The following is a 22,833-nucleotide window of genomic DNA, read 5'->3' as shown; positions in this document are numbered from 1 at the left end:
TCGTAAATAGAATACTTGATTGATAAAAAGGTGACTTGTGATTCTAACAGCCTCGATAGCGCAGTAGGTAGCCCGTCAGTCTCATAATCTGAAGGTCGTGAGTTCGATCCTCACTCGGCGCAAGATTTTGGCGCTGATTTTCGTTAATAGAATACTTGATTGATAAAGAGATGAAATGATTAATAACAGCCTCGAGAGCGCAGTAGGTAGCGCGTCAGACAAATAACGTGAAGGTCGTGAGTTCGATCCTCACTCGGGGCATGAATTTGGCGCTGATTTTCGTAAATAGAATACTTGATTGATATAGAGGTGACGTGTTATTCTGAGAGCCTTGATAGCGCAGTAGGTAGCGCGTCAGTCTCATTATCTGAAGGTCGTGAGTTCGATCCTCACTCGGGGCATGACTTTGGCGCTGATTTTCGTAAATAGAATACTTGATTGATAAAGAGGTGACGTGTTATTCTAACAGGCTCTATAGCGCTGTAGGTAGCCCGTCAGTCTCATAATCTGAAGGTCGTGAGTTCGATCCTCACTCGAGGCATGAGTTTGGCGCCTATTTTCGTTAAAAGAATACTTGATTAATAAAGATGTGAAATGTTTTAATAACAGCCTCGATAGCGCAGTAGTTCTCATAATCTGAAGGTCGTGTGTTCGATCCTCACTCGGGGCATGAATTTGGCGCTGATTTTCGTAAATAGAATACTTGATTGATAAAGAGGTGACGTGGCATTCTGACAGCCTCAAGAGCGCAGTAGGTAGCTCGTCAGTCTCATAATGTGAAGGTCGTGAGTTCGATCCTCACTCGGGGCATGAATTTGACGCTGATTTTCGTAAATAGAATACTTGATTGATAAAAAGGTGACGTGTGATTCTAACAGCCTCGATAGCGCAGTAGGTAGCCCGTCAGTCTCATAATCTGAATGTCGTGAGTTCGTTCCTCACTCGGGGCATGAGTTTGGCGCCTATTTTCGTTAAAAGAATACTTGATTAATAAAGATGTGAAATGTTTTAATAACAGCCTCGATAGCGCAGAGTTCTCATAATCTGAAGGTCGTGAGTTCGATCCTCACTCGGCGCAAGATTTTGGCAATGATTTTCGTTAATAGAATACTTGATTGATAAAGAGATGAAATGATTAATAACAGCCTCGAGAGCGCAGTAGGTAGCGCGTCCGTCTCATAATGTGAAGGTCGTGAGTTCGATCGTCACTCGGGGCATGAATTTGGCGCTGATTTTCGTAAATAGAATACTTGATTGATAAAGAGGTGACGTGGCATTCTGACAGCCTCAAGAGCGCAGTAGGTAGCTCGTCATTCTCATAATGTGAAGGTCGTGAGTTCGATCCTCACTCGGCGCAAGATTTTGGCGCTGATTTTCGTTAATAGAATACTTGATTGATATAGAGGTGACGTGTTATTCTGAGAGCCTTGATAGCGCAGTAGGTAGCGCGTCAGTCTCAATATCTGAAGGTCGTGAGTTCGATCCTCACTCGGGGCATGACTTTGGCGCTGATTTTCGTAAATAGAATACTTGATTGATAAAGAGGTGACGTGTGATTCTAACAGCCTCGATAGCGCAGTAGGTAGCCCGTCAGTCTCATAATCTGAAGGTCGTGAGTTCGTTCCTCACTCGGGGCATGAGTTTGGCGCCTATTTTCGTTAAAAGAATACTTGATTAATAAAGATGTGAAATGTTTTAATAACAGCCTCGATAGCGCAGTAGTTCTCATAATCTGAAGGTCGTGTGTTCGATCCTCACTCGGGGAATGAATTTGGCGCTGATTTTCGTAAATAGAATACTTGATTGATAAAGAGGTGACGTGGCATTCTGACAGCCTCGAGAGCGCAGTAGGTAGCGCGTCAGTCTCATAATGTGAAGGTCGTGAGTTCGATCCTCAATCGGGGCATGAATTTGGCGCTGATTTTCGTAAATAGAATACTTGATTGTTAAAAAGGTGACGTGTGATTCTAACAGCCTCGATAGCGCAGTAGGTAGCCCGTCAGTCTCATGATCTGAAGGTCGTGAGTTCGATCCTCACTCGGGGCATGAATTTGGCGCTGATTTTCGTAAATAGAATACTTGATTGATATAGAGGTGACGTGTTATTCTGAGAGCCTTGATAGCGCAGTAGGTAGCGCGTCAGTCTCATTATCTGAAGATCGTGAGTTCGATCCTCACTCGGGGCATGAATTTGGCGCTGATTTTCGTAAATAGAATACTTGATTGATAAAGAGGTGACGTGGCATTCTGACAGCCTCAAGAGCGCAGTAGGTAGCTCGTCAGTCTCATAATGTGAAGGTCGTGAGTTCGATCCTCACTCGGGGCATGAATTTGGCGCTGATTTTCGTAAATAGAATACTTGATTGTTAAAAAGGTGACGTGTGATTCTAACAGCCTCGATAGCGCAGTAGGTAGCCCGTCAGTCTCATGATCTGAAGGTCGTGAGTTCGATCCTCACTCGGGGCATGACTTTGGCGCTGATTTTCGTAAATAGAATACTTGATTGATAAAGAGGTGACGTGTTATTCTAACAGGCTCTATAGCGCAGTAGGTAGCCCGTCAGTCTCATTATCTGAAGGTCGTGAGTTCGATCCTCACTCGAGGCATGAGTTTGGCGCCTATTTTCGTTAAAAGAATACTTGATTAATAAAGATGTGAAATGTTTTAATAACAGCCTCGATAGCGCAGTAGTTCTCATAATCTGAAGGTCGTGTATTCGATCCTCACTCGGGGCATGAATTTGGCGCTGATTTTCGTAAATAGAATACTTGATTGATAAAGAGGTGACGTGGCATTCTGACAGCCTCAAGAGCGCAGTAGGTAGCGCGTCAGTCTCATAATGTGAAGGTCGTGAGTTCGATCCTCACTCGGGGCATGAATTTGGCGCTGATTTTCGTAAATAGAATACTTGATTGATAAAAAGGTGAAATTATTAATAACAGCCTCGAGAGCGCAGTAGGTAGCGCGTCAGTCTCATAATGTGAAGGTCGTGAGTTCGATCCACACTCGAGTTATGATTTTGGCGCTGATTTTCGTTAATAGAATACTTGATTGATAAAGAGATGAAATGATTAATAACAGCCTCGAGAGCGCAGTAGGTAGCGCGTCAGTCTCATAATGTGAAGGTCGTGAGTTCGATCCTCACTCGGGGCATGACTTTGGCGCTGATTTTCGTAAATAGAATACTTGATTGATAAAGAGATGAAGTGATTAATAACAGCCTCGAGAGCGCAGTAGGTAGCGCGTCAGTCTCATAATGTGAAGGTCGTGAGTTCGATCCTCACTCGGGGCATGATTTTGGCGCTGATTTTCGTAAATAGAATACTTGATTGATAAAAAGGTGACGTGTGATTCTAACAGCCTCGATAGCGCAGTAGGTAGCCCGTCAGTCTCATAATCTGAAGGTCGTGAGTTCGATCCTCTCTCGGGGCATGAATTTGGCGCTGATTTTCGTAAATAGAATACTTGATTGATATAGAGGTGACGTGTTATTCTGAGAGCCTTGATAGCGCAGTAGGTAGCGCGTCAGTCTCATTATCTGAAGGTTGTGAGTTCGATCCTCACTCGAGTTATGATTTTGGCGCTGATTTTCGTTAATAGAATACTTGATTGATAAAGAGATGAAATTATTAATAACAGCCTCGAGAGCGCAGTAGGTAGCGCGTCAGTCTCATAATGTGAAGGTCGTGAGTTCGATCCTCACTCGGGGCATGAATTTGGCGCTGATTTTCGTAAATAGAATACTTGATTGATATAGAGGTGACGTGTTATTCTGAGAGCCTTGATAGCGAGGTAGGTAGCGCGTCAGTCTCATTATCTGAAGGTTGTGAGCTCGATCCTCACTCGAGTTATGATTTTGGCGCTGATTTTCGTTAATAGAATACTTGATTGATAAAGAGATGAAGTGATTAATAACAGCCTCGATAGCGCAGTAGGTAGCGCGTCAGTGTCATAATGTGAAGGTCGTGAGTTCGATCCTCACTCGGGGCATGACTTTGGCGCTGATTTTCGTAAATAGAATACTTGATTGATAAAAAGGTGACTTGTGATTCTAACAGCCTCGATAGCGCAGTAGGTAGCCCGTCAGTCTCATAATCTGAAGGTCGTGAGTTCGATCCTCACTCGGCGCAAGATTTTGGCGCTGATTTTCGTTAATAGAATACTTGATTGATAAAGAGATGAAATGATTAATAACAGCCTCGAGAGCGCAGTAGGTAGCGCGTCAGACAAATAACGTGAAGGTCGTGAGTTCGATCCTCACTCGGGGCATGAATTTGGCGCTGATTTTCGTAAATAGAATACTTGATTGATATAGAGGTGACGTGTTATTCTGAGAGCCTTGATAGCGCAGTAGGTAGCGCGTCAGTCTCATTATCTGAAGGTCGTGAGTTCGATCCTCACTCGGGGCATGACTTTGGCGCTGATTTTCGTAAATAGAATACTTGATTGATAAAGAGGTGACGTGTTATTCTAACAGGCTCTATAGCGCTGTAGGTAGCCCGTCAGTCTCATAATCTGAAGGTCGTGAGTTCGATCCTCACTCGAGGCATGAGTTTGGCGCCTATTTTCGTTAAAAGAATACTTGATTAATAAAGATGTGAAATGTTTTAATAACAGCCTCGATAGCGCAGTAGTTCTCATAATCTGAAGGTCGTGTGTTCGATCCTCACTCGGGGCATGAATTTGGCGCTGATTTTCGTAAATAGAATACTTGATTGATAAAGAGGTGACGTGGCATTCTGACAGCCTCAAGAGCGCAGTAGGTAGCTCGTCAGTCTCATAATGTGAAGGTCGTGAGTTCGATCCTCACTCGGGGCATGAATTTGACGCTGATTTTCGTAAATAGAATACTTGATTGATAAAAAGGTGACGTGTGATTCTAACAGCCTCGATAGCGCAGTAGGTAGCCCGTCAGTCTCATAATCTGAATGTCGTGAGTTCGTTCCTCACTCGGGGCATGAGTTTGGCGCCTATTTTCGTTAAAAGAATACTTGATTAATAAAGATGTGAAATGTTTTAATAACAGCCTCGATAGCGCAGAGTTCTCATAATCTGAAGGTCGTGAGTTCGATCCTCACTCGGCGCAAGATTTTGGCAATGATTTTCGTTAATAGAATACTTGATTGATAAAGAGATGAAATGATTAATAACAGCCTCGAGAGCGCAGTAGGTAGCGCGTCCGTCTCATAATGTGAAGGTCGTGAGTTCGATCGTCACTCGGGGCATGAATTTGGCGCTGATTTTCGTAAATAGAATACTTGATTGATAAAGAGGTGACGTGGCATTCTGACAGCCTCAAGAGCGCAGTAGGTAGCTCGTCATTCTCATAATGTGAAGGTCGTGAGTTCGATCCTCACTCGGCGCAAGATTTTGGCGCTGATTTTCGTTAATAGAATACTTGATTGATATAGAGGTGACGTGTTATTCTGAGAGCCTTGATAGCGCAGTAGGTAGCGCGTCAGTCTCAATATCTGAAGGTCGTGAGTTCGATCCTCACTCGGGGCATGACTTTGGCGCTGATTTTCGTAAATAGAATACTTGATTGATAAAGAGGTGACGTGTGATTCTAACAGCCTCGATAGCGCAGTAGGTAGCCCGTCAGTCTCATAATCTGAAGGTCGTGAGTTCGTTCCTCACTCGGGGCATGAGTTTGGCGCCTATTTTCGTTAAAAGAATACTTGATTAATAAAGATGTGAAATGTTTTAATAACAGCCTCGATAGCGCAGTAGTTCTCATAATCTGAAGGTCGTGTGTTCGATCCTCACTCGGGGAATGAATTTGGCGCTGATTTTCGTAAATAGAATACTTGATTGATAAAGAGGTGACGTGGCATTCTGACAGCCTCGAGAGCGCAGTAGGTAGCGCGTCAGTCTCATAATGTGAAGGTCGTGAGTTCGATCCTCAATCGGGGCATGAATTTGGCGCTGATTTTCGTAAATAGAATACTTGATTGTTAAAAAGGTGACGTGTGATTCTAACAGCCTCGATAGCGCAGTAGGTAGCCCGTCAGTCTCATGATCTGAAGGTCGTGAGTTCGATCCTCACTCGGGGCATGAATTTGGCGCTGATTTTCGTAAATAGAATACTTGATTGATATAGAGGTGACGTGTTATTCTGAGAGCCTTGATAGCGCAGTAGGTAGCGCGTCAGTCTCATTATCTGAAGATCGTGAGTTCGATCCTCACTCGGGGCATGAATTTGGCGCTGATTTTCGTAAATAGAATACTTGATTGATAAAGAGGTGACGTGGCATTCTGACAGCCTCAAGAGCGCAGTAGGTAGCTCGTCAGTCTCATAATGTGAAGGTCGTGAGTTCGATCCTCACTCGGGGCATGAATTTGGCGCTGATTTTCGTAAATAGAATACTTGATTGTTAAAAAGGTGACGTGTGATTCTAACAGCCTCGATAGCGCAGTAGGTAGCCCGTCAGTCTCATGATCTGAAGGTCGTGAGTTCGATCCTCACTCGGGGCATGAATTTGGCGCTGATTTTCGTAAATAGAATACTTGATTGATATAGAGGTGACGTGTTATTCTGAGAGCCTTGATAGCGCAGTAGGTAGCGCGTCAGTCTCATTATCTGAAGATCGTGAGTTCGATCCTCACTCGGGGCATGAATTTGGCGCTGATTTTCGTAAATAGAATACTTGATTGATAAAGAGGTGACGTGGCATTCTGACAGCCTCAAGAGCGCAGTAGGTAGCTCGTCATTCTCATAATGTGAAGGTCGTGAGTTCGTTCTTCACTCGGGGCATGAATTTGGCGCTGATTTTCGTAAATAGAATACTTGATTGATAAAAAGGTGACGTGTGATTCTAACAGCCTCGATAGCGCAGTAGGTAGCCCGTCAGTCTCATAATCTGAAGGTCGTGAGTTCGATCCTCACTCGGGGCATGAATTTGGCGCTGATTTTCGTAAATAGAATACTTGATTGATATAGAGGTGACGTGTTATTCTGAGAGCCTTGATAGCGCAGTAGGTAGCGCGTCAGTCTCATTATCTGAAGGTCGTGAGTTCGATCCTCACTCGGGGCATGACTTTGGCGCTGATTTTCGTAAATAGAATACTTGATTGATAAAGAGGTGACGTGTTATTCTAACAGGCTCTATAGCGCAGTAGGTAGCCCGTCAGTCTCATAATCTGAAGGTCGTGAGTTCGATCCTCACTCGAGGCATGAGTTTGGCGCCTATTTTCGTTAAAAGAATACTTGATTAATAAAGATGTGAAATGTTTTAATAACAGCCTCGATAGCGCAGTAGTTCTCATAATCTGAAAGTCGTGTGTTCGATCCTCACTCGGGGCATGAATTTGGCGCTGATTTTCGTAAATAGAATACTTGATTGATAAAGAGGTGACGTGGCATTCTGACAGCCTCAAGAGCGCAGTAGGTAGCTCGTCAGTCTCATAATGTGAAGGTCGTGAGTTCGATCCTCACTCGGGGCATGAATTTGACGCTGATTTTCGTAAATAGAATACTTGATTGATAAAAAGGTGACGTGTGATTCTAACAGCCTCGATAGCGCAGTAGGTAGCCCGTCAGTCTCATAATCTGAATGTCGTGAGTTCGTTCCTCACTCGGGGCATGAGTTTGGCGCCTATTTTCGTTAAAAGAATACTTGATTAATAAAGATGTGAAATGTTTTAATAACAGCCTCGATAGCGCAGAGTTCTCATAATCTGAAGGTCGTGAGTTCGATCCTCACTCGGCGCAAGATTTTGGCAATGATTTTCGTTAATAGAATACTTGATTGATAAAGAGATGAAATGATTAATAACAGCCTCGAGAGCGCAGGAGGTAGCGCGTCCGTCTCATAATGTGAAGGTCGTGAGTTCGATCGTCACTCGGGGCATGAATTTGGCGCTGATTTTCGTAAATAGAATACTTGATTGATAAAGAGGTGACGTGGCATTCTGACAGCCTCAAGAGCGCAGTAGGTAGCTCGTCATTCTCATAATGTGAAGGTCGTGAGTTCGATCCTCACTCGGCGCAAGATTTTGGCGCTGATTTTCGTTAATAGAATACTTGATTGATATAGAGGTGACGTGTTATTCTGAGAGCCTTGATAGCGCAGTAGGTAGCGCGTCAGTCTCAATATCTGAAGGTCGTGAGTTCGATCCTCACTCGGGGCATGACTTTGGCGCTGATTTTCGTAAATAGAATACTTGATTGATAAAGAGGTGACGTGTGATTCTAACAGCCTCGATAGCGCAGTAGGTAGCCCGTCAGTCTCATAATCTGAAGGTCGTGAGTTCGTTCCTCACTCGGGGCATGAGTTTGGCGACTATTTTCGTTAAAAGAATACTTGATTAATAAAGATGTGAAATGTTTTAATAACAGCCTCGATAGCGCAGTAGTTCTCATAATCTGAAGGTCGTGTGTTCGATCCTCACTCGGGGAATGAATTTGGCGCTGATTTTCGTAAATAGAATACTTGATTGATAAAGAGGTGACGTGGCATTCTGACAGCCTCGAGAGCGCAGTAGGTAGCGCGTCAGTCTCATAATGTGAAAGCCGTGAGTTCGATCCTCAATCGGGGCATGAATTTGGCGCTGATTTTCGTAAATAGAATACTTGATTGATAAAAAGGTGAAATTATTAAAAACAGCCTCGAGAGCGCAGTACGTAGCGCGTCAGTCTCATAACGTGAAGGTCGTGAGTTCGATCCTCACTCGGGGCATGAATTTGGCGCTGATTTTCGTAAATAGAATACTTGATTGATATAGAGGTGACGTGTTATTCTGAGAGCCTTGATAGCGCAGTAGGTAGCGCGTCAGTCTCATTATCTGAAGGTTGTGAGTTCGATCCTCACTCGAGTTATGCTTTTGGCGCTGATTTCGTTAATAGAATACTTGATTGATAAAGAGATGAAGTGATTAATAACAGCCTCGAAAGCGCAGTAGGTAGCAGGTCAGTCTCATAATGTGAAGGTCGTGAGTTCGATCCTCACTCGGGGCATGAGTTTGGTGCTGATTTTCGTTAAAAGAATACTTGATTGATAAAGATGTGAAATGTTTTAATAACAGCCTCGATAGCGCAGTAGTTCTCATAATCTGAAAGTCGTGTATTCGATCCTCACTCGGGGCATGAATTTGGCGCTGATTTTCGTAAATAGAATACTTGATTGATATAGAGGTGACGTGTTATTCTGACAGCCTCAAGAGCGCAGTAGGTAGCTCGTCAGTCTCATAATGTGAAGGTCGTGAGTTCGATCCTCACTCGGGGCATGAATTTGGCGCTGATTTTCGTAAATAGAATACTTGATTGATAAAGAGGTGACGTGGCATTCTGACAGCCTCAAGAGCGCAGTAGGTAGCTCGTCAGTCTCATAATGTGAAGGTCGTGAGTTCGATCCTCACTCGGGGCATGAATTTGGCGCTGATTTTCGTAAATAGAATACTTGATTGTTAAAAAGGTGACGTGTGATTCTAACAGCCTCGATAGCGCAGTAGGTAGCCCGTCAGTCTCATGATCTGAAGGTCGTGAGTTCGATCCTCACTCGGGGCATGAATTTGGCGCTGATTTTCGTAAATAGAATACTTGATTGATATAGAGGTGACGTGTTATTCTGAGAGCCTTGATAGCGCAGTAGGTAGCGCGTCAGTCTCATTATCTGAAGATCGTGAGTTCGATCCTCACTCGGGGCATGAATTTGGCGCTGATTTTCGTAAATAGAATACTTGATTGATAAAGAGGTGACGTGGCATTCTGACAGCCTCAAGAGCGCAGTAGGTAGCTCGTCATTCTCATAATGTGAAGGTCGTGAGTTCGTTCTTCACTCGGGGCATGAATTTGGCGCTGATTTTCGTAAATAGAATACTTGATTGATAAAAAGGTGACGTGTGATTCTAACAGCCTCGATAGCGCAGTAGGTAGCCCGTCAGTCTCATAATCTGAAGGTCGTGAGTTCGATCCTCACTCGGGGCATGAATTTGGCGCTGATTTTCGTAAATAGAATACTTGATTATATAGAGGTGACGTGTTATTCTGAGAGCCTTGATAGCGCAGTAGGTAGCGCGTCAGTCTCATTATCTGAAGGTGGTGAGTTCGATCCTCACTCGAGTTATGATTTTGGCTCTGATTTTCGTTAATAGAATACTTGATTGATAAAAAGATAAAATGATTAATAACAGCCTCGAGAGCGCAGTAGGTAGCGCGTCAGTCTCATAATGTGAAGGTCGTGAGTTCGATCCTCACTCGGGGCATGAATTTGGCGCTGATTTTCGTAAATAGAATACTTGATTGATATAGAGGTGACGTGTTATTCTGAGAGCCTTGATAGCGCAGTAGGTAGCGCGTCAGTCTCATAATCTGAAGGTTGTGAGTTCGATCCTCACTCAAGTTATGATTTTGGCGCTGATTTTCGTTAATAGAATACTTGATTGATAAAGAGATGAAGTGATTAATAACAGCCTCGATAGCGCAGTAGGTAGCGCGTCAGTCTCATAATGTGAAGGTCGTGAGTTCGATCCTCACTCGGCGCAAGATTTTGGCGCTGATTTTCGTTAATAGAATACTTGATTGATATAGAGGTGACGTGTTATTCTGAGAGCCTTGATAGCGCAGTAGGTAGCGCGTCAGTCTCATTATCTGAAGGTCGTGAGTTCGATCCTCACTCGAGGCATGAGTTTGGCGCCTATTTTCGTTAAAAGAATACTTGATTAATAAAAATGTGAAATGTTTTAATAACAGCCTCGATAGCGCAGTAGTTCTCATAATCTGAAGGTCGTGTATTCGATCCTCACTCGGGGCATGAATTTGGCGCTGATTTTCGTAAATAGAATACTTGATTGATAAAGAGGTGACGTGTTATTCTGAGAGCCTTGATAGCGCAGTAGGTAGCGCGTCAGTCTCATAATCTGAAGGTTGTGAGTTCGATCCTCACTCAAGTTATGATTTTGGCGCTGATTTTCGTTAATAGAATACTTGATTGATAAAGAGATGAAGTGATTAATAACAGCCTCGATAGCGCAGTAGGTAGCGCGTCAGTCTCATAATGTGAAGGTCGTGAGTTCGATCCTCACTCGGGGCATGACTTTGGCGCTGATTTTCGTAAATAGAATACTTGATTGATAAAAAGGTGACGTGTGATTCTAACAGCCTCGATAGCGCAGTAGGTAGCCCGTCAGTCTCATAATCTGAAGGTCGTGAGTTCGATCCTCACTCGGCGCAAGATTTTGGCGCTGATTTTCGTTAATAGAATACTTGATTGATATAGAGGTGACGTGTTATTCTGAGAGCCTTGATAGCGCAGTAGGTAGCGCGTCAGTCTCATTATCTGAAGGTCGTGAGTTCGATCCTCACTCGGGGCATGACTTTGGCGCTGATTTTCGTAAATAGAATACTTGATTGATAAAGAGGTGACGTGTTATTCTAACAGGCTCTATAGCGCAGTAGGTAGCCCGTCAGTCTCATTATCTGAAGGTCGTGAGTTCGATCCTCACTCGAGGCATGAGTTTGGCGCCTATTTTCGTTAAAAGAATACTTGATTAATAAAGATGTGAAATGTTTTAATAACAGCCTCGATAGCGCAGTAGTTCTCATAATCTGAAGGTCGTGTATTCGATCCTCACTCGGGGCATGAATTTGGCGCTGATTTTCGTAAATAGAATACTTGATTGATAAAGAGGTGACGTGGCATTCTGACAGCCTCAAGAGCGCAGTAGGTAGCTCGTCATTCTCATAATGTGAAGGTCGTGAGTTCGTTCTTCACTCGGGGCATGAATTTGGCGCTGATTTTCGTAAATAGAATACTCGATTGATAAAAAGGTGACGTGTGATTCTAACAGCCTCGATAGCGCAGTAGGTAGCCCGTCAGTCTCATAATCTGAAGGTCGTGAGTTCGTTCCTCACTCGGGGCATGAGTTTGGCGCCTATTTTCGTTAAAAGAATACTTGATTAATAAAGATGTGAAATGTTTTAATAACAGCCTCGATAGCGCAGTAGTTCTCATAATCTGAAGGTCGTGTGTTCGATCCTCACTCGGGGAATGAATTTGGCGCTGATTTTCGTAAATAGAATACTTGATTGATAAAGAGGTGACGTGGCATTCTGACAGCCTCGAGAGCGCAGTAGGTAGCGCGTCAGTCTCATAATGTGAAGGTCGTGAGTTCGATCCTCAATCGGGGCATGAATTTGGCGCTGATTTTCGTAAATAGAATACTTGATTGATAAAAAGGTGAAATTATTAATAACAACCTCGAGAGCGCAGTACGTAGCGCGTCAGTCTCATAACGTGAAGGTCGTGAGTTCGATCCTCACTCGGGGCATGAATTTGGCGCTGATTTTCGTAAATAGAATACTTGATTGATAAAGAGGTGACGTGGCATTCTGACAGCCTCAAGAGCGCAGTAGGTAGCTCGTCATTCTCATAATGTGAAGGTCGTGAGTTCGTTCTTCACTCGGGGCATGAATTTGGCGCTGATTTTCGTAAATAGAATACTTGATTGATAAAAAGGTGACGTGTGATTCTAACAGCCTCGATAGCGCAGTAGGTAGCCCGTCAGTCTCATAATCTGAAGGTCGTGAGTTCGTTCCTCACTCGGGGCATGAGTTTGGCGCCTATTTTCGTTAAAAGAATACTTGATTAATAAAGATGTGAAATGTTTTAATAACAGCCTCGATAGCGCAGTAGTTCTCATAATCTGAAGGTCGTGTATTCGATCCTCACTCGGGGCATGAATTTGGCGCTGATTTTCGTAAATAGAATACTTGATTGATAAAGAGGTGACGTGGCATTCTGACAGCCTCAAGAGCGCAGTAGGTAGCTCGTCAGTCTCATAGTGTGAAGGTCGTGAGTTCGATCCTCACTCGGGGCATGAATTTGACGCTGATTTTCGTAAATAGAATACTTGATTGATAAAAAGGTGACGTGTGATTCTAACAGCCTCGATAGCGCAGTAGGTAGCCCGTCAGTCTCATAATCTGAATGTCGTGAGTTCGTTCCTCACTCGGGGCATGAGTTTGGCGCCTATTTTCGTTAAAAGAATACTTGATTAATAAAGATGTGAAATGTTTTAATAACAGCCTCGATAGCGCAGAGTTCTCATAATCTGAAGGTCGTGAGTTCGATCCTCACTCGGCGCAAGATTTTGGCAATGATTTTCGTTAATAGAATACTTGATTGATAAAGAGATGAAATGATTAATAACAGCCTCGAGAGCGCAGTAGGTAGCGCGTCCGTCTCATAATGTGAAGGTCGTGGGTTCGATCGTCACTCGGGGCATGAATTTGGCGCTGATTTTCGTAAATAGAATACTTGATTGATAAAGAGGTGACGTGGCATTCTGACAGCCTCAAGAGCGCAGTAGGTATCTCGTCATTCTCATAATGTGAAGGTCGTGAGTTCGATCCTCACTCGGCGCAAGATTTTGGTGCTGATTTTCGTTAATAGAATACTTGATTGATATAGAGGTGACGTGTTATTCTGAGAGCCTTGATAGCGCAGTAGGTAGCGCGTCAGTCTCAATATCTGAAGGTCGTGAGTTCGATCCTCACTCGGGGCATGACTTTGGCGCTGATTTTCGTAAATAGAATACTTGATTGATAAAGAGGTGACGTGTTATTCTAACAGGCTCTATAGCGCAGTAGGTAGCCCGTCAGTCTCATTATCTGAAGGTCGTGAGTTCGATCCTCACTCGAGGCATGAGTTTGGCGCCTATTTTCGTTAAAAGAATACTTGATTAATAAAGATGTGAAATGTTTTAATAACAGCCTCGATAGCGCAGTAGTTCTCATAATCTGAAGGTCGTGTATTCGATCCTCACTCGGGGCATGAATTTGGCGCTGATTTTCGTAAATAGAATACTTGATTGATAAAGAGGTGACGTGGCATTCTGACAGCCTCAAGAGCGCAGTAGGTAGCTCGAAATTCTCATTATCTGAAGGTCGTGTGTTCGATCCTCACTCGGGGAATGAATTTGGCGCTGATTTTCGTAAATAGAATACTTGATTGATAAAGAGGTGACGTGGCATTCTGACAGCCTCGAGAGCGCAATAGGTAGCGCGTCAGTCTCATAATGTGAAGGTCGTGAGTTCGATCCTCAATCGGGGCATGAATTTGGCGCTGATTTTCGTAAATAGAATACTTGATTGATAAAAAGGTGAAATTATTAAAAACAGCCTCGAGAGCGCAGTACGTAGCGCGTCAGTCTCATAACGTGAAGGTCGTGAGTTCGATCCTCACTCGGGGCATGAATTTGGCGCTGATTTTCGTAAATAGAATACTTGATTGATATAGAGGTGACGTGTTATTCTGAGAGCCTTGATAGCGCAGTAGGTAGCGCGTCAGTCTCATTATCTGAAGGTTGTGAGTTCGATCCTCACTCGAGTTATGCTTTTGGCGCTGATTTCGTTAAAAAAATACTTGATTGATAAAGAGATGAAGTGATTAATAACAGCCTCGATAGCGCAGTAGTTCTCATAATCTGAAAGTCGTGTATTCGATCCTCACTCGGGGCATGAATTTGGCGCTGATTTTCGTAAATAGAATACTTGATTGATAAAGAGGTGACGTGGCATTCTGACAGCCTCAAGAGCGCAGTAGGTAGCTCGTCAGTCTCATAATGTGAAGGTCGTGAGTTCGATCCTCACTCGGGGCATGAATTTGGCGCTGATTTTCGTAAATAGAATACTTGATTGTTAAAAAGGTGACGTGTGATTCTAACAGCCTCGATAGCGCAGTAGGTAGCCCGTCAGTCTCATGATCTGAAGGTCGTGAGTTCGATCCTCACTCGGGGCATGAATTTGGCGCTGATTTTCGTAAATAGAATACTTGATTGATATAGAGGTGACGTGTTATTCTGAGAGCCTTGATAGCGCAGTAGGTAGCGCGTCAGTCTCATTATCTGAAGGTCGTGAGTTCGATCCTCACTCGGGGCATGAATTTGGCGCTGATTTTCGTAAATAGAATACTTGATTGATAAAGAGGTGACGTGGCATTCTGACAGCCTCAAGAGCGCAGTAGGTAGCTCGTCATTCTCATAATGTGAAGGTCGTGAGTTCGTTCTTCACTCGGGGCATGAATTTGGCGCTGATTTTCGTAAATAGAATACTTGATTGATAAAAAGGTGACGTGTGATTCTAACAGCCTCGATAGCGCAGTAGGTAGCCCGTCAGTCTCATAATCTGAAGGTCGTGAGTTCGATCCTCACTCGGGGCATGACTTTGGCGCTGATTTTCGTAAATAGAATACTTGATTGATAAAAAGGTGACGTGTGATTCTAACAGCCTCGATAGCGCAGTAGGTAGCCCGTCAGTCTCATAATCTGAAGGTCGTGAGTTCGATCCTCACTCGGCGCAAGATTTTGGCGCTGATTTTCGTTAATAGAATACTTGATTGATATAGAGGTGACGTGTTATTCTGAGAGCCTTGATAGCGCAGTAGGTAGCGCGTCAGTCTCATTATCTGAAGGTGGTGAGTTCGATCCTCACTCGAGTTATGATTTTGGCTCTCATTTTCGTTAATAGAATACTTGATTGATAAAGAGATGAAATGATTAATAACAGCCTCGAGAGCGCAGTAGGTAGCGCGTCAGTCTCATAATGTGAAGGTCGTGAGTTCGATCCTCACTCGGGGCATGAATTTGGCGCTGATTTTCGTAAATAGAATACTTGATTGATATAGAGGTGACGTGTTATTCTGAGAGCCTTGATAGCGCAGTAGGTAGCGCGTCAGTCTCATAATCTGAAGGTTGTGAGTTCGATCCTCACTCAAGTTATGATTTTGGCGCTGATTTTCGTTAATAGAATACTTGATTGATAAAGAGATGAAGTGATTAATAACAGCCTCGATAGCGCAGTAGGTAGCGCGTCAGTCTCATAATGTGAAGGTCGTGAGTTCGATCCTCACTCGGGGCATGACTTCGGCGCTGATTTTCGTAAATAGAATACTTGATTGATAAAAAGGTGACGTGTGATTCTAACAGCCTCGATAGCGCAGTAGGTAGCCCGTCAGTCTCATAATCTGAAGGTCGTGAGTTCGATCCTCACTCGGCGCAAGATTTTGGCGCTGATTTTCGTTAATAGAATACTTGATTGATGTAGAGGTGACGTGTTATTCTGAGAGCCTTGATAGGGCAGTAGGTAGCGCGTCAGTCTCATTATCTGAAGGTCGTGAGTTCGATCCTCACTCGGGGCATGACTTTGGCGCTGATTTTCGTAAATAGAATACTTGATTGATAAAGAGGTGACATGTTATTCTAACAGGCTCTATAGCGCAGTAGGTAGCCCGTCAGTCTCATTATCTGAAGGTCGTGAGTTCGATCCTCACTCGAGGCATGAGTTTGGCGCCTATTTTCGTTAAAAGAATACTTGATTAATAAAGATGTGAAATGTTTTAATAACAGCCTCGATAGCGCAGTAGTTCTCATAATCTGAAGGTCGTGTATTCGATCCTCACTCGGGGCATGAATTTGGCGCTGATTTTCGTAAATAGAATACTTGATTGATAAAGAGGTGACGTGTTATTCTGAGAGCCTTGATAGCGCAGTAGGTAGCGCGTCAGTCTCATAATCTGAAGGTTGTGAGTTCGATCCTCACTCAAGTTATGATTTTGGCGCTGATTTTCGTTAATAGAATACTTGATTGATAAAGAGATGAAGTGATTAATAACAGCCTCGATAGCGCAGTAGGTAGCGCGTCAGTCTCATAATGTGAAGGTCGTGAGTTCGATCCTCACTCGGGGCATGACTTTGGCGCTGATTTTCGTAAATAGAATACTTGATTGATAAAAAGGTGACGTGTGATTCTAACAGCCTCGATAGCGCAGTAGGTAGCCCGTCAGTCTCATAATCTGAAGGTCGTGAGTTCGATCCTCCCTCGGCGCAAGATTTTGGCGCTGATTTTCGTTAATAGAATACTTGATTGATATAGAGGTGACGTGTTATTCTGAGAGGCTTGATAGCGCAGTAGGTAGCGCGTCAGTCTCATTATCTGAAGGTCGTGAGTTCGATCCTCACTCGAGGCATGAGTTTGGCGCCTATTTTCGTTAAAAGAATACTTGATTAATAAAGATGTGAAATGTTTTAATAACAGCCTCGATAGCGCAGTAGTTCTCATAATCTGAAGGTCGTGTATTCGATCCTCACTCGGGGCATGAATTTGGCGCTGATTTTCGTAAATAGAATACTTGATTGATAAAGAGGTGACGTGTTATTCTGAGAGCCTTGATAGCGCAGTAGGTAGCGCGTCAGTCTCATAATCTGAAGGTTGTGAGTTCGATCCTCACTCAAGTTATGATTTTGGCGCTGATTTTCGTTAATAGAATACTTGATTGATAAAGAGATGAAGTGATTAATAACAGCCTCGATAGCGCAGTAGGTAGCGCGTCAGTCTCATAATGTGAAGGTCGTGAGTTCGATCCTCACTCGGAGCATGACTTTGGCGCTGATTTTCGTAAATAGAATACTTGATTGATAAAAAGTGACGTGTGATTCTAACAGCCTCGATAGCGCAGTAGGTAGCCCGTCAGTCTCATAATCTGAAGGTCGTGAGTTCGATCCTCCCTCGGCGCAAGATTTTGGCGCTGATTTTCGTTAATAGAATACTTGATTGATATAGAGGTGACGTGTTATTCTGAGAGGCTTGATAGCGCAGTAGGTAGCGCGTCAGTCTCATTATCTGAAGGTCGTGAGTTCGATCCTCACTCGGGGCATGACTTTGGCGCTGATTTTCGTAAATAGAATACTTGATTGATAAAGAGGTGACGTGTTATTCTAACAGGCTCTATAGCGCAGTAGGTAGCCCGTCAGTCTCATTATCTGAAGGTCGTGAGTTCGATCCTCACTCGAGGCATGAGTTTGGCGCCTATTTTCGTTAAAAGAATACTTGATTAATAAAGATGTGAAATGTTTTAATAACAGCCTCGATAGCGCAGTAGTTCTCATAATCTGAAGGTCGTGTATTCGATCCTCACTCGGGGCATGAATTTGGCGCTGATTTTCGTAAATAGAATACTTGATTGATAAAGAGGTGACGTGTTATTCTGAGAGCCTTGATAGCGCAGTAGGTAGCGCGTCAGTCTCATAATCTGAAGGTTGTGAGTTCGATCCTCACTCAAGTTATGATTTTGGCGCTGATTTTCGTTAATAGAATACTTGATTGATAAAGAGATGAAGTGATTAATAACAGCCTCGATAGCGCAGTAGGTAGCGCGTCAGTCTCATAATGTGAAGGTCGTGAGTTCGATCCTCACTCGGAGCATGACTTTGGCGCTGATTTTCGTAAATAGAATACTTGATTGATAAAAAGTGACGTGTGATTCTAACAGCCTCGATAGCGCAGTAGGTAGCCCGTCAGTCTCATAATCTGAAGGTCGTGAGTTCGATCCTCCCTCGGCGCAAGATTTTGGCGCTGATTTTCGTTAATAGAATACTTGATTGATATAGAGGTGACGTGTTATTCTGAGAGGCTTGATAGCGCAGTAGGTAGCGCGTCAGTCTCATTATCTGAAGGTCGTGAGTTCGATCCTCACTCGGGGCATGACTTTGGCGCTGATTTTCGTAAATAGAATACTTGATTGATAAAGAGGTGACGTGTTATTCTAACAGGCTCTATAGCGCAGTAGGTAGCCCGTCAGTCTCATTATCTGAAGGTCGTGAGTTCGATCCTCACTCGAGGCATGAGTTTGGCGCCTATTTTCGTTAAAAGAATACTTGATTAATAAAGATGTGAAATGTTTTAATAACAGCCTCGATAGCGCAGTAGTTCTCATAATCTGAAGGTCGTGTATTCGATCCTCACTCGGGGCATGAATTTGGCGTTGATTTTCGTAAATAGAATACTTGATTGATAAAGAGGTGACGTGTTATTCTGAGAGCCTTGATAGCGCAGTAGGTAGCGCGTCAGTCTCATAATCTGAAGGTTGTGAGTTCGATCCTCACTCAAGTTATGATTTTGGCGCTGATTTTCGTTAATAGAATACTTGATTGATAAAGAGATGAAGTGATTAATAACAGCCTCGATAGCGCAGTAGGTAGCGCGTCAGTCTCATAATGTGAAGGTCGTGAGTTCGATCCTCACTCGGGGCATGACTTTGGCGCTGATTTTCGTAAATAGAATACTTGATTGATAAAAAGGTGACGTGTGATTCTAACAGCCTCGATAGCGCAGTAGGTAGCCCGTCAGTCTCATAATCTGAAGGTCGTGAGTTCGATCCTCCCTCGGCGCAAGATTTTGGCGCTGATTTTCGTTAATAGAATACTTGATTGATATAGAGGTGACGTGTTATTCTGAGAGGCTTGATAGCGCAGTAGGTAGCGCGTCAGTCTCATTATCTGAAGGTCGTGAGTTCGATCCTCACTCGGGGCATGACTTTGGCGCTGATTTTCGTAAATAGAATACTTGATTGATAAAGAGGTGACGTGTTATTCTAACAGGCTCTATAGCGCAGTAGGTAGCCCGTCAGTCTCATTATCTGAAGGTCGTGAGTTCGATCCTCACTCGAGGCATGAGTTTGGCGCCTATTTTCGTTAAAAGAATACTTGATTAATAAAGATGTGAAATGTTTTAATAACAGCCTCGATAGCGCAGTAGTTCTCATAATCTGAAGGTCGTGTATTCGATCCTCACTCGGGGCATGAATTTGGCGCTGATTTTCGTAAATAGAATACTTGATTGATAAAGAGGTGACGTGTTATTCTGAGAGCCTTGATAGCGCAGTAGGTAGCGCGTCAGTCTCATAATCTGAAGGTTGTGAGTTCGATCCTCACTCAAGTTATGATTTTGGCGCTGATTTTCGTTAATAGAATACTTGATTGATAAAGAGATGAAGTGATTAATAACAGCCTCGATAGCGCAGTAGGTAGCGCGTCAGTCTCATAATGTGAAGGTCGTGAGTTCGATCCTCACTCGGGGCATGACTTTGGCGCTGATTTTCGTAAATAGAATACTTGATTGATAAAAAGGTGACGTGTGATTCTAACAGCCTCGATAGCGCAGTAGGTAGCCCGTCAGTCTCATAATCTGAAGGTCGTGAGTTCGATCCTCCCTCGGCGCAAGATTTTGGCGCTGATTTTCGTTAATAGAATACTTGATTGATATAGAGGTGACGTGTTATTCTGAGAGGCTTGATAGCGCAGTAGGTAGCGCGTCAGTCTCATTATCTGAAGGTCGTGAGTTCGATCCTCACTCGGGGCATGACTTTGGCGCTGATTTTCGTAAATAGAATACTTGATTGATAAAGAGGTGACGTGTTATTCTAACAGGCTCTATAGCGCAGTAGGTAGCCCGTCAGTCTCATTATCTGAAGGTCGTGAGTTCGATCCTCACTCGAGGCATGAGTTTGGCGCCTATTTTCGTTAAAAGAATACTTGATTAATAAAGATGTGAAATGTTTTAATAACAGCCTCGATAGCGCAGTAGTTCTCATAATCTGAAGGTCGTGTATTCGATCCTCACTCGGGGCATGAATTTGGCGCTGATTTTCGTAAATAGAATACTTGATTGATAAAGAGGTGACGTGTTATTCTGAGAGCCTTGATAGCGCAGTAGGTAGCGCGTCAGTCTCATTATCTGAAGGTCGTGAGTTCGATCCTCACTCGGGGCATGACTTTGGCGCTGATTTTCGTAAATAGAATACTTGATTGATAAAGAGGTGACATGTTATTCTAACAGGCTCTATAGCGCAGTAGGTAGCCCGTCAGTCTCATTATCTGAAGGTCGTGAGTTCGATCCTCACTCGAGGCATGAGTTTGGCGCCTATTTTCGTTAAAAGAATACTTGATTAATAAAGATGTGAAATGTTTTAATAACAGCCTCGATAGCGCAGTAGTTCTCATAATCTGAAGGTCGTGTATTCGATCCTCACTCGGGGCATGAATTTGGCGCTGATTTTCGTAAATAGAATACTTGATTGATAAAGAGGTGACGTGTTATTCTGAGAGCCTTGATAGCGCAGTAGGTAGCGCGTCAGTCTCATAATCTGAAGGTTGTGAGTTCGATCCTCACTCAAGTTATGATTTTGGCGCTGATTTTCGTTAATAGAATACTTGATTGATAAAGAGATGAAGTGATTAATAACAGCCTCGATAGCGCAGTAGGTAGCGCGTCAGTCTCATAATGTGAAGGTCGTGAGTTCGATCCTCACTCGGGGCATGACTTTGGCGCTGATTTTCGTAAATAGAATACTTGATTGATAAAGAGGTGACGTGTTATTCTAACAGGCTCTATAGCGCAGTAGGTAGCCCGTCAGTCTCATTATCTGAAGGTCGTGAGTTCGATCCTCACTCGAGGCATGAGTTTGGCGCCTATTTTCGTTAAAAGAATACTTGATTAATAAAGATTTGAAATGTTTTAATAACAGCCTCGATAGCGCAGTAGTTCTCATAATCTGAAGGTCGTGTATTCGATCCTCACTCGGGGCATGAATTTGGCGCTGATTTTCGTAAATAGAATACTTGATTGATAAAGAGGTGACGTGGCATTCTGACAGCCTCAAGAGCGCAGTAGGTAGCTCGTCATTCTCATAATGTGAAGGTCGTGAGTTCGTTCTTCACTCGGGGCATGAATTTGGCGCTGATTTTCGTAAATAGAATACTTGATTGATAAAAAGGTGACGTGTGATTCTAACAGCCTCGATAGCGCAGTAGGTAGCCCGTCAGTCTCATAATCTGAAGGTCGTGAGTTCGTTCCTCACTAGGGGCATGAGTTTGGCGCCTATTTTCGTTAAAAGAATACTTGATTAATAAAGATGTGAAATGTTTTAATAACAGCCTCGATAGCGCAGTAGTTCTCATAATCTGAAGGTCGTGTGTTCGATCCTCACTCGGGGAATGAATTTGGCGCTGATTTTCGTAAATAGAATACTTGATTGATAAAGAGGTGACGTGGCATTCTGACAGCCTCGAGAGCGCAGTAGGTAGCGCGTCAGTCTCATAATGTGAAGGTCGTGAGTTCGATCCTCAATCGGGGCATGAATTTGGCGCTGATTTTCGTAAATAGAATACTTGATTGATAAAAAGGTGAAATTATTAATAACAACCTCGAGAGCGCAGTACGTAGCGCGTCAGTCTCATAACGTGAAGGTCGTGAGTTCGATCCTCACTCGGGGCATGAATTTGGCGCTGATTTTCGTAAATAGAATACTTGATTGATATAGAGGTGACGTGTTATTCTGAGAGCCTTGATAGCGCAGTAGGTAGCGCGTCAGTCTCATAATCTGAAGGTTGTGAGTTCGATCCTCACTCAAGTTATGATTTTGGCGCTGATTTTCGTTAATAGAATACTTGATTGATAAAGAGATGAAGTGATTAATAACAGCCTCGATAGCGCAGTAGGTAGCGCGTCAGTCTCATAATGTGAAGGTCGTGAGTTCGATCCTCACTCGGGGCATGACTTTGGCGCTGATTTTTGTAAATAGAATACTTGATTGATAAAAAGGTGACGTGTGATTCTAACAGCCTCGATAGCGCAGTAGGTAGCCCGTCAGTCTCATAATCTGAAGGTCGTGAGTTCGATCCTCCCTCGGCGCAAGATTTTGGCGCTGATTTTCGTTAATAGAATACTTGATTGATATAGAGGTGACGTGTTATTCTGAGAGGCTTGATAGCGCAGTAGGTAGCGCGTCAGTCTCATTATCTGAAGGTCGTGAGTTCGATCCTCACTCGGGGCATGACTTTGGCGCTGATTTTCGTAAATAGAATACTTGATTGATAAAGAGGTGACGTGTTATTCTAACAGGCTCTATAGCGCAGTAGGTAGCCCGTCAGTCTCATTATCTGAAGGTCGTGAGTTCGATCCTCACTCGAGGCATGAGTTTGGCGCCTATTTTCGTTAAAAGAATACTTGATTAATAAAGATGTGAAATGTTTTAATAACAGCCTCGATAGCGCAGTAGT

The 22,833-nt window shown here is 43.5% G+C and overlaps 67 non-coding genes across 67 annotated transcripts; all 67 read left to right on the top strand.

The window, feature by feature from the left end:
- The first annotated feature begins 49 nt into the window (after nt 1–49).
- On the top strand, nt 50–122 carry TRNAM-CAU (transfer RNA methionine (anticodon CAU)). The gene has a single exon. It is a non-coding gene; the product is annotated as a tRNA-Met (tRNA).
- A 206-nt stretch (nt 123–328) lies between these two features.
- Nucleotides 329–401, top strand: TRNAM-CAU (transfer RNA methionine (anticodon CAU)). Its single transcript has one exon. It is a non-coding gene; the product is annotated as a tRNA-Met (tRNA).
- A 1,023-nt stretch (nt 402–1,424) lies between these two features.
- On the top strand, nt 1,425–1,497 carry TRNAL-CAA (transfer RNA leucine (anticodon CAA)). Its single transcript has one exon. It is a non-coding gene; the product is annotated as a tRNA-Leu (tRNA).
- Nucleotides 1,498–1,564: 67 nt separating this feature from the next.
- Nucleotides 1,565–1,637, top strand: TRNAM-CAU (transfer RNA methionine (anticodon CAU)). The gene has a single exon. It is a non-coding gene; the product is annotated as a tRNA-Met (tRNA).
- A 336-nt stretch (nt 1,638–1,973) lies between these two features.
- On the top strand, nt 1,974–2,046 carry TRNAM-CAU (transfer RNA methionine (anticodon CAU)). The gene has a single exon. It is a non-coding gene; the product is annotated as a tRNA-Met (tRNA).
- A 67-nt stretch (nt 2,047–2,113) lies between these two features.
- On the top strand, nt 2,114–2,186 carry TRNAM-CAU (transfer RNA methionine (anticodon CAU)). The gene has a single exon. It is a non-coding gene; the product is annotated as a tRNA-Met (tRNA).
- Nucleotides 2,187–2,393: 207 nt separating this feature from the next.
- TRNAM-CAU (transfer RNA methionine (anticodon CAU)) lies at nt 2,394–2,466 on the top strand. The gene has a single exon. It is a non-coding gene; the product is annotated as a tRNA-Met (tRNA).
- Nucleotides 2,467–3,080: 614 nt separating this feature from the next.
- On the top strand, nt 3,081–3,153 carry TRNAM-CAU (transfer RNA methionine (anticodon CAU)). Its single transcript has one exon. It is a non-coding gene; the product is annotated as a tRNA-Met (tRNA).
- Nucleotides 3,154–3,219: 66 nt separating this feature from the next.
- On the top strand, nt 3,220–3,292 carry TRNAM-CAU (transfer RNA methionine (anticodon CAU)). Its single transcript has one exon. It is a non-coding gene; the product is annotated as a tRNA-Met (tRNA).
- A 67-nt stretch (nt 3,293–3,359) lies between these two features.
- Nucleotides 3,360–3,432, top strand: TRNAM-CAU (transfer RNA methionine (anticodon CAU)). The gene has a single exon. It is a non-coding gene; the product is annotated as a tRNA-Met (tRNA).
- Nucleotides 3,433–3,638: 206 nt separating this feature from the next.
- TRNAM-CAU (transfer RNA methionine (anticodon CAU)) lies at nt 3,639–3,711 on the top strand. The gene has a single exon. It is a non-coding gene; the product is annotated as a tRNA-Met (tRNA).
- Nucleotides 3,712–3,917: 206 nt separating this feature from the next.
- TRNAM-CAU (transfer RNA methionine (anticodon CAU)) lies at nt 3,918–3,990 on the top strand. The gene has a single exon. It is a non-coding gene; the product is annotated as a tRNA-Met (tRNA).
- Nucleotides 3,991–4,057: 67 nt separating this feature from the next.
- TRNAM-CAU (transfer RNA methionine (anticodon CAU)) lies at nt 4,058–4,130 on the top strand. The gene has a single exon. It is a non-coding gene; the product is annotated as a tRNA-Met (tRNA).
- Nucleotides 4,131–4,336: 206 nt separating this feature from the next.
- Nucleotides 4,337–4,409, top strand: TRNAM-CAU (transfer RNA methionine (anticodon CAU)). Its single transcript has one exon. It is a non-coding gene; the product is annotated as a tRNA-Met (tRNA).
- A 1,023-nt stretch (nt 4,410–5,432) lies between these two features.
- On the top strand, nt 5,433–5,505 carry TRNAL-CAA (transfer RNA leucine (anticodon CAA)). Its single transcript has one exon. It is a non-coding gene; the product is annotated as a tRNA-Leu (tRNA).
- A 67-nt stretch (nt 5,506–5,572) lies between these two features.
- Nucleotides 5,573–5,645, top strand: TRNAM-CAU (transfer RNA methionine (anticodon CAU)). The gene has a single exon. It is a non-coding gene; the product is annotated as a tRNA-Met (tRNA).
- A 336-nt stretch (nt 5,646–5,981) lies between these two features.
- On the top strand, nt 5,982–6,054 carry TRNAM-CAU (transfer RNA methionine (anticodon CAU)). The gene has a single exon. It is a non-coding gene; the product is annotated as a tRNA-Met (tRNA).
- Nucleotides 6,055–6,121: 67 nt separating this feature from the next.
- On the top strand, nt 6,122–6,194 carry TRNAM-CAU (transfer RNA methionine (anticodon CAU)). The gene has a single exon. It is a non-coding gene; the product is annotated as a tRNA-Met (tRNA).
- A 207-nt stretch (nt 6,195–6,401) lies between these two features.
- TRNAM-CAU (transfer RNA methionine (anticodon CAU)) lies at nt 6,402–6,474 on the top strand. The gene has a single exon. It is a non-coding gene; the product is annotated as a tRNA-Met (tRNA).
- Nucleotides 6,475–6,541: 67 nt separating this feature from the next.
- TRNAM-CAU (transfer RNA methionine (anticodon CAU)) lies at nt 6,542–6,614 on the top strand. The gene has a single exon. It is a non-coding gene; the product is annotated as a tRNA-Met (tRNA).
- Nucleotides 6,615–6,821: 207 nt separating this feature from the next.
- TRNAM-CAU (transfer RNA methionine (anticodon CAU)) lies at nt 6,822–6,894 on the top strand. Its single transcript has one exon. It is a non-coding gene; the product is annotated as a tRNA-Met (tRNA).
- A 67-nt stretch (nt 6,895–6,961) lies between these two features.
- TRNAM-CAU (transfer RNA methionine (anticodon CAU)) lies at nt 6,962–7,034 on the top strand. Its single transcript has one exon. It is a non-coding gene; the product is annotated as a tRNA-Met (tRNA).
- A 1,023-nt stretch (nt 7,035–8,057) lies between these two features.
- TRNAL-CAA (transfer RNA leucine (anticodon CAA)) lies at nt 8,058–8,130 on the top strand. Its single transcript has one exon. It is a non-coding gene; the product is annotated as a tRNA-Leu (tRNA).
- A 67-nt stretch (nt 8,131–8,197) lies between these two features.
- TRNAM-CAU (transfer RNA methionine (anticodon CAU)) lies at nt 8,198–8,270 on the top strand. The gene has a single exon. It is a non-coding gene; the product is annotated as a tRNA-Met (tRNA).
- A 1,162-nt stretch (nt 8,271–9,432) lies between these two features.
- Nucleotides 9,433–9,505, top strand: TRNAM-CAU (transfer RNA methionine (anticodon CAU)). The gene has a single exon. It is a non-coding gene; the product is annotated as a tRNA-Met (tRNA).
- Nucleotides 9,506–9,572: 67 nt separating this feature from the next.
- On the top strand, nt 9,573–9,645 carry TRNAM-CAU (transfer RNA methionine (anticodon CAU)). Its single transcript has one exon. It is a non-coding gene; the product is annotated as a tRNA-Met (tRNA).
- Nucleotides 9,646–9,852: 207 nt separating this feature from the next.
- Nucleotides 9,853–9,925, top strand: TRNAM-CAU (transfer RNA methionine (anticodon CAU)). The gene has a single exon. It is a non-coding gene; the product is annotated as a tRNA-Met (tRNA).
- A 205-nt stretch (nt 9,926–10,130) lies between these two features.
- On the top strand, nt 10,131–10,203 carry TRNAM-CAU (transfer RNA methionine (anticodon CAU)). Its single transcript has one exon. It is a non-coding gene; the product is annotated as a tRNA-Met (tRNA).
- Nucleotides 10,204–10,270: 67 nt separating this feature from the next.
- On the top strand, nt 10,271–10,343 carry TRNAM-CAU (transfer RNA methionine (anticodon CAU)). The gene has a single exon. It is a non-coding gene; the product is annotated as a tRNA-Met (tRNA).
- A 66-nt stretch (nt 10,344–10,409) lies between these two features.
- On the top strand, nt 10,410–10,482 carry TRNAM-CAU (transfer RNA methionine (anticodon CAU)). Its single transcript has one exon. It is a non-coding gene; the product is annotated as a tRNA-Met (tRNA).
- A 67-nt stretch (nt 10,483–10,549) lies between these two features.
- On the top strand, nt 10,550–10,622 carry TRNAM-CAU (transfer RNA methionine (anticodon CAU)). Its single transcript has one exon. It is a non-coding gene; the product is annotated as a tRNA-Met (tRNA).
- A 196-nt stretch (nt 10,623–10,818) lies between these two features.
- Nucleotides 10,819–10,891, top strand: TRNAM-CAU (transfer RNA methionine (anticodon CAU)). The gene has a single exon. It is a non-coding gene; the product is annotated as a tRNA-Met (tRNA).
- Nucleotides 10,892–10,957: 66 nt separating this feature from the next.
- Nucleotides 10,958–11,030, top strand: TRNAM-CAU (transfer RNA methionine (anticodon CAU)). Its single transcript has one exon. It is a non-coding gene; the product is annotated as a tRNA-Met (tRNA).
- Nucleotides 11,031–11,097: 67 nt separating this feature from the next.
- Nucleotides 11,098–11,170, top strand: TRNAM-CAU (transfer RNA methionine (anticodon CAU)). Its single transcript has one exon. It is a non-coding gene; the product is annotated as a tRNA-Met (tRNA).
- Nucleotides 11,171–11,237: 67 nt separating this feature from the next.
- On the top strand, nt 11,238–11,310 carry TRNAM-CAU (transfer RNA methionine (anticodon CAU)). Its single transcript has one exon. It is a non-coding gene; the product is annotated as a tRNA-Met (tRNA).
- A 476-nt stretch (nt 11,311–11,786) lies between these two features.
- TRNAM-CAU (transfer RNA methionine (anticodon CAU)) lies at nt 11,787–11,859 on the top strand. The gene has a single exon. It is a non-coding gene; the product is annotated as a tRNA-Met (tRNA).
- A 615-nt stretch (nt 11,860–12,474) lies between these two features.
- TRNAM-CAU (transfer RNA methionine (anticodon CAU)) lies at nt 12,475–12,547 on the top strand. Its single transcript has one exon. It is a non-coding gene; the product is annotated as a tRNA-Met (tRNA).
- An 883-nt stretch (nt 12,548–13,430) lies between these two features.
- TRNAL-CAA (transfer RNA leucine (anticodon CAA)) lies at nt 13,431–13,503 on the top strand. The gene has a single exon. It is a non-coding gene; the product is annotated as a tRNA-Leu (tRNA).
- A 1,162-nt stretch (nt 13,504–14,665) lies between these two features.
- TRNAM-CAU (transfer RNA methionine (anticodon CAU)) lies at nt 14,666–14,738 on the top strand. Its single transcript has one exon. It is a non-coding gene; the product is annotated as a tRNA-Met (tRNA).
- A 67-nt stretch (nt 14,739–14,805) lies between these two features.
- On the top strand, nt 14,806–14,878 carry TRNAM-CAU (transfer RNA methionine (anticodon CAU)). Its single transcript has one exon. It is a non-coding gene; the product is annotated as a tRNA-Met (tRNA).
- A 207-nt stretch (nt 14,879–15,085) lies between these two features.
- Nucleotides 15,086–15,158, top strand: TRNAM-CAU (transfer RNA methionine (anticodon CAU)). Its single transcript has one exon. It is a non-coding gene; the product is annotated as a tRNA-Met (tRNA).
- Nucleotides 15,159–15,225: 67 nt separating this feature from the next.
- Nucleotides 15,226–15,298, top strand: TRNAM-CAU (transfer RNA methionine (anticodon CAU)). The gene has a single exon. It is a non-coding gene; the product is annotated as a tRNA-Met (tRNA).
- Nucleotides 15,299–15,504: 206 nt separating this feature from the next.
- Nucleotides 15,505–15,577, top strand: TRNAM-CAU (transfer RNA methionine (anticodon CAU)). Its single transcript has one exon. It is a non-coding gene; the product is annotated as a tRNA-Met (tRNA).
- Nucleotides 15,578–15,644: 67 nt separating this feature from the next.
- Nucleotides 15,645–15,717, top strand: TRNAM-CAU (transfer RNA methionine (anticodon CAU)). Its single transcript has one exon. It is a non-coding gene; the product is annotated as a tRNA-Met (tRNA).
- Nucleotides 15,718–15,783: 66 nt separating this feature from the next.
- TRNAM-CAU (transfer RNA methionine (anticodon CAU)) lies at nt 15,784–15,856 on the top strand. Its single transcript has one exon. It is a non-coding gene; the product is annotated as a tRNA-Met (tRNA).
- A 67-nt stretch (nt 15,857–15,923) lies between these two features.
- Nucleotides 15,924–15,996, top strand: TRNAM-CAU (transfer RNA methionine (anticodon CAU)). The gene has a single exon. It is a non-coding gene; the product is annotated as a tRNA-Met (tRNA).
- Nucleotides 15,997–16,472: 476 nt separating this feature from the next.
- Nucleotides 16,473–16,545, top strand: TRNAM-CAU (transfer RNA methionine (anticodon CAU)). Its single transcript has one exon. It is a non-coding gene; the product is annotated as a tRNA-Met (tRNA).
- Nucleotides 16,546–16,611: 66 nt separating this feature from the next.
- Nucleotides 16,612–16,684, top strand: TRNAM-CAU (transfer RNA methionine (anticodon CAU)). The gene has a single exon. It is a non-coding gene; the product is annotated as a tRNA-Met (tRNA).
- A 207-nt stretch (nt 16,685–16,891) lies between these two features.
- On the top strand, nt 16,892–16,964 carry TRNAM-CAU (transfer RNA methionine (anticodon CAU)). Its single transcript has one exon. It is a non-coding gene; the product is annotated as a tRNA-Met (tRNA).
- A 196-nt stretch (nt 16,965–17,160) lies between these two features.
- TRNAM-CAU (transfer RNA methionine (anticodon CAU)) lies at nt 17,161–17,233 on the top strand. The gene has a single exon. It is a non-coding gene; the product is annotated as a tRNA-Met (tRNA).
- A 66-nt stretch (nt 17,234–17,299) lies between these two features.
- TRNAM-CAU (transfer RNA methionine (anticodon CAU)) lies at nt 17,300–17,372 on the top strand. The gene has a single exon. It is a non-coding gene; the product is annotated as a tRNA-Met (tRNA).
- A 206-nt stretch (nt 17,373–17,578) lies between these two features.
- On the top strand, nt 17,579–17,651 carry TRNAM-CAU (transfer RNA methionine (anticodon CAU)). The gene has a single exon. It is a non-coding gene; the product is annotated as a tRNA-Met (tRNA).
- Nucleotides 17,652–17,987: 336 nt separating this feature from the next.
- Nucleotides 17,988–18,060, top strand: TRNAM-CAU (transfer RNA methionine (anticodon CAU)). The gene has a single exon. It is a non-coding gene; the product is annotated as a tRNA-Met (tRNA).
- A 66-nt stretch (nt 18,061–18,126) lies between these two features.
- Nucleotides 18,127–18,199, top strand: TRNAM-CAU (transfer RNA methionine (anticodon CAU)). The gene has a single exon. It is a non-coding gene; the product is annotated as a tRNA-Met (tRNA).
- Nucleotides 18,200–18,405: 206 nt separating this feature from the next.
- TRNAM-CAU (transfer RNA methionine (anticodon CAU)) lies at nt 18,406–18,478 on the top strand. The gene has a single exon. It is a non-coding gene; the product is annotated as a tRNA-Met (tRNA).
- Nucleotides 18,479–18,814: 336 nt separating this feature from the next.
- Nucleotides 18,815–18,887, top strand: TRNAM-CAU (transfer RNA methionine (anticodon CAU)). The gene has a single exon. It is a non-coding gene; the product is annotated as a tRNA-Met (tRNA).
- A 66-nt stretch (nt 18,888–18,953) lies between these two features.
- Nucleotides 18,954–19,026, top strand: TRNAM-CAU (transfer RNA methionine (anticodon CAU)). Its single transcript has one exon. It is a non-coding gene; the product is annotated as a tRNA-Met (tRNA).
- Nucleotides 19,027–19,233: 207 nt separating this feature from the next.
- Nucleotides 19,234–19,306, top strand: TRNAM-CAU (transfer RNA methionine (anticodon CAU)). Its single transcript has one exon. It is a non-coding gene; the product is annotated as a tRNA-Met (tRNA).
- Nucleotides 19,307–19,642: 336 nt separating this feature from the next.
- TRNAM-CAU (transfer RNA methionine (anticodon CAU)) lies at nt 19,643–19,715 on the top strand. Its single transcript has one exon. It is a non-coding gene; the product is annotated as a tRNA-Met (tRNA).
- Nucleotides 19,716–19,781: 66 nt separating this feature from the next.
- TRNAM-CAU (transfer RNA methionine (anticodon CAU)) lies at nt 19,782–19,854 on the top strand. The gene has a single exon. It is a non-coding gene; the product is annotated as a tRNA-Met (tRNA).
- Nucleotides 19,855–20,061: 207 nt separating this feature from the next.
- Nucleotides 20,062–20,134, top strand: TRNAM-CAU (transfer RNA methionine (anticodon CAU)). Its single transcript has one exon. It is a non-coding gene; the product is annotated as a tRNA-Met (tRNA).
- Nucleotides 20,135–20,470: 336 nt separating this feature from the next.
- On the top strand, nt 20,471–20,543 carry TRNAM-CAU (transfer RNA methionine (anticodon CAU)). The gene has a single exon. It is a non-coding gene; the product is annotated as a tRNA-Met (tRNA).
- Nucleotides 20,544–20,879: 336 nt separating this feature from the next.
- Nucleotides 20,880–20,952, top strand: TRNAM-CAU (transfer RNA methionine (anticodon CAU)). The gene has a single exon. It is a non-coding gene; the product is annotated as a tRNA-Met (tRNA).
- Nucleotides 20,953–21,018: 66 nt separating this feature from the next.
- Nucleotides 21,019–21,091, top strand: TRNAM-CAU (transfer RNA methionine (anticodon CAU)). The gene has a single exon. It is a non-coding gene; the product is annotated as a tRNA-Met (tRNA).
- Nucleotides 21,092–22,115: 1,024 nt separating this feature from the next.
- Nucleotides 22,116–22,188, top strand: TRNAM-CAU (transfer RNA methionine (anticodon CAU)). Its single transcript has one exon. It is a non-coding gene; the product is annotated as a tRNA-Met (tRNA).
- A 66-nt stretch (nt 22,189–22,254) lies between these two features.
- TRNAM-CAU (transfer RNA methionine (anticodon CAU)) lies at nt 22,255–22,327 on the top strand. Its single transcript has one exon. It is a non-coding gene; the product is annotated as a tRNA-Met (tRNA).
- Nucleotides 22,328–22,534: 207 nt separating this feature from the next.
- On the top strand, nt 22,535–22,607 carry TRNAM-CAU (transfer RNA methionine (anticodon CAU)). The gene has a single exon. It is a non-coding gene; the product is annotated as a tRNA-Met (tRNA).
- The last annotated feature ends 226 nt before the right edge of the window (nt 22,608–22,833 follow it).

Source organism: Phalangium opilio, unplaced genomic scaffold, assembly GCF_054372755.1.
Source record: "Phalangium opilio isolate 3A_F unplaced genomic scaffold, DU_Popi_V2 ptg000032l_1, whole genome shotgun sequence".
NCBI lineage: Eukaryota > Metazoa > Arthropoda > Arachnida > Opiliones > Phalangiidae > Phalangium > Phalangium opilio.
The sequence above is the reverse complement of the archived record's forward strand: the minus strand, read 5'-3'. Positions and strand labels throughout refer to the sequence as shown.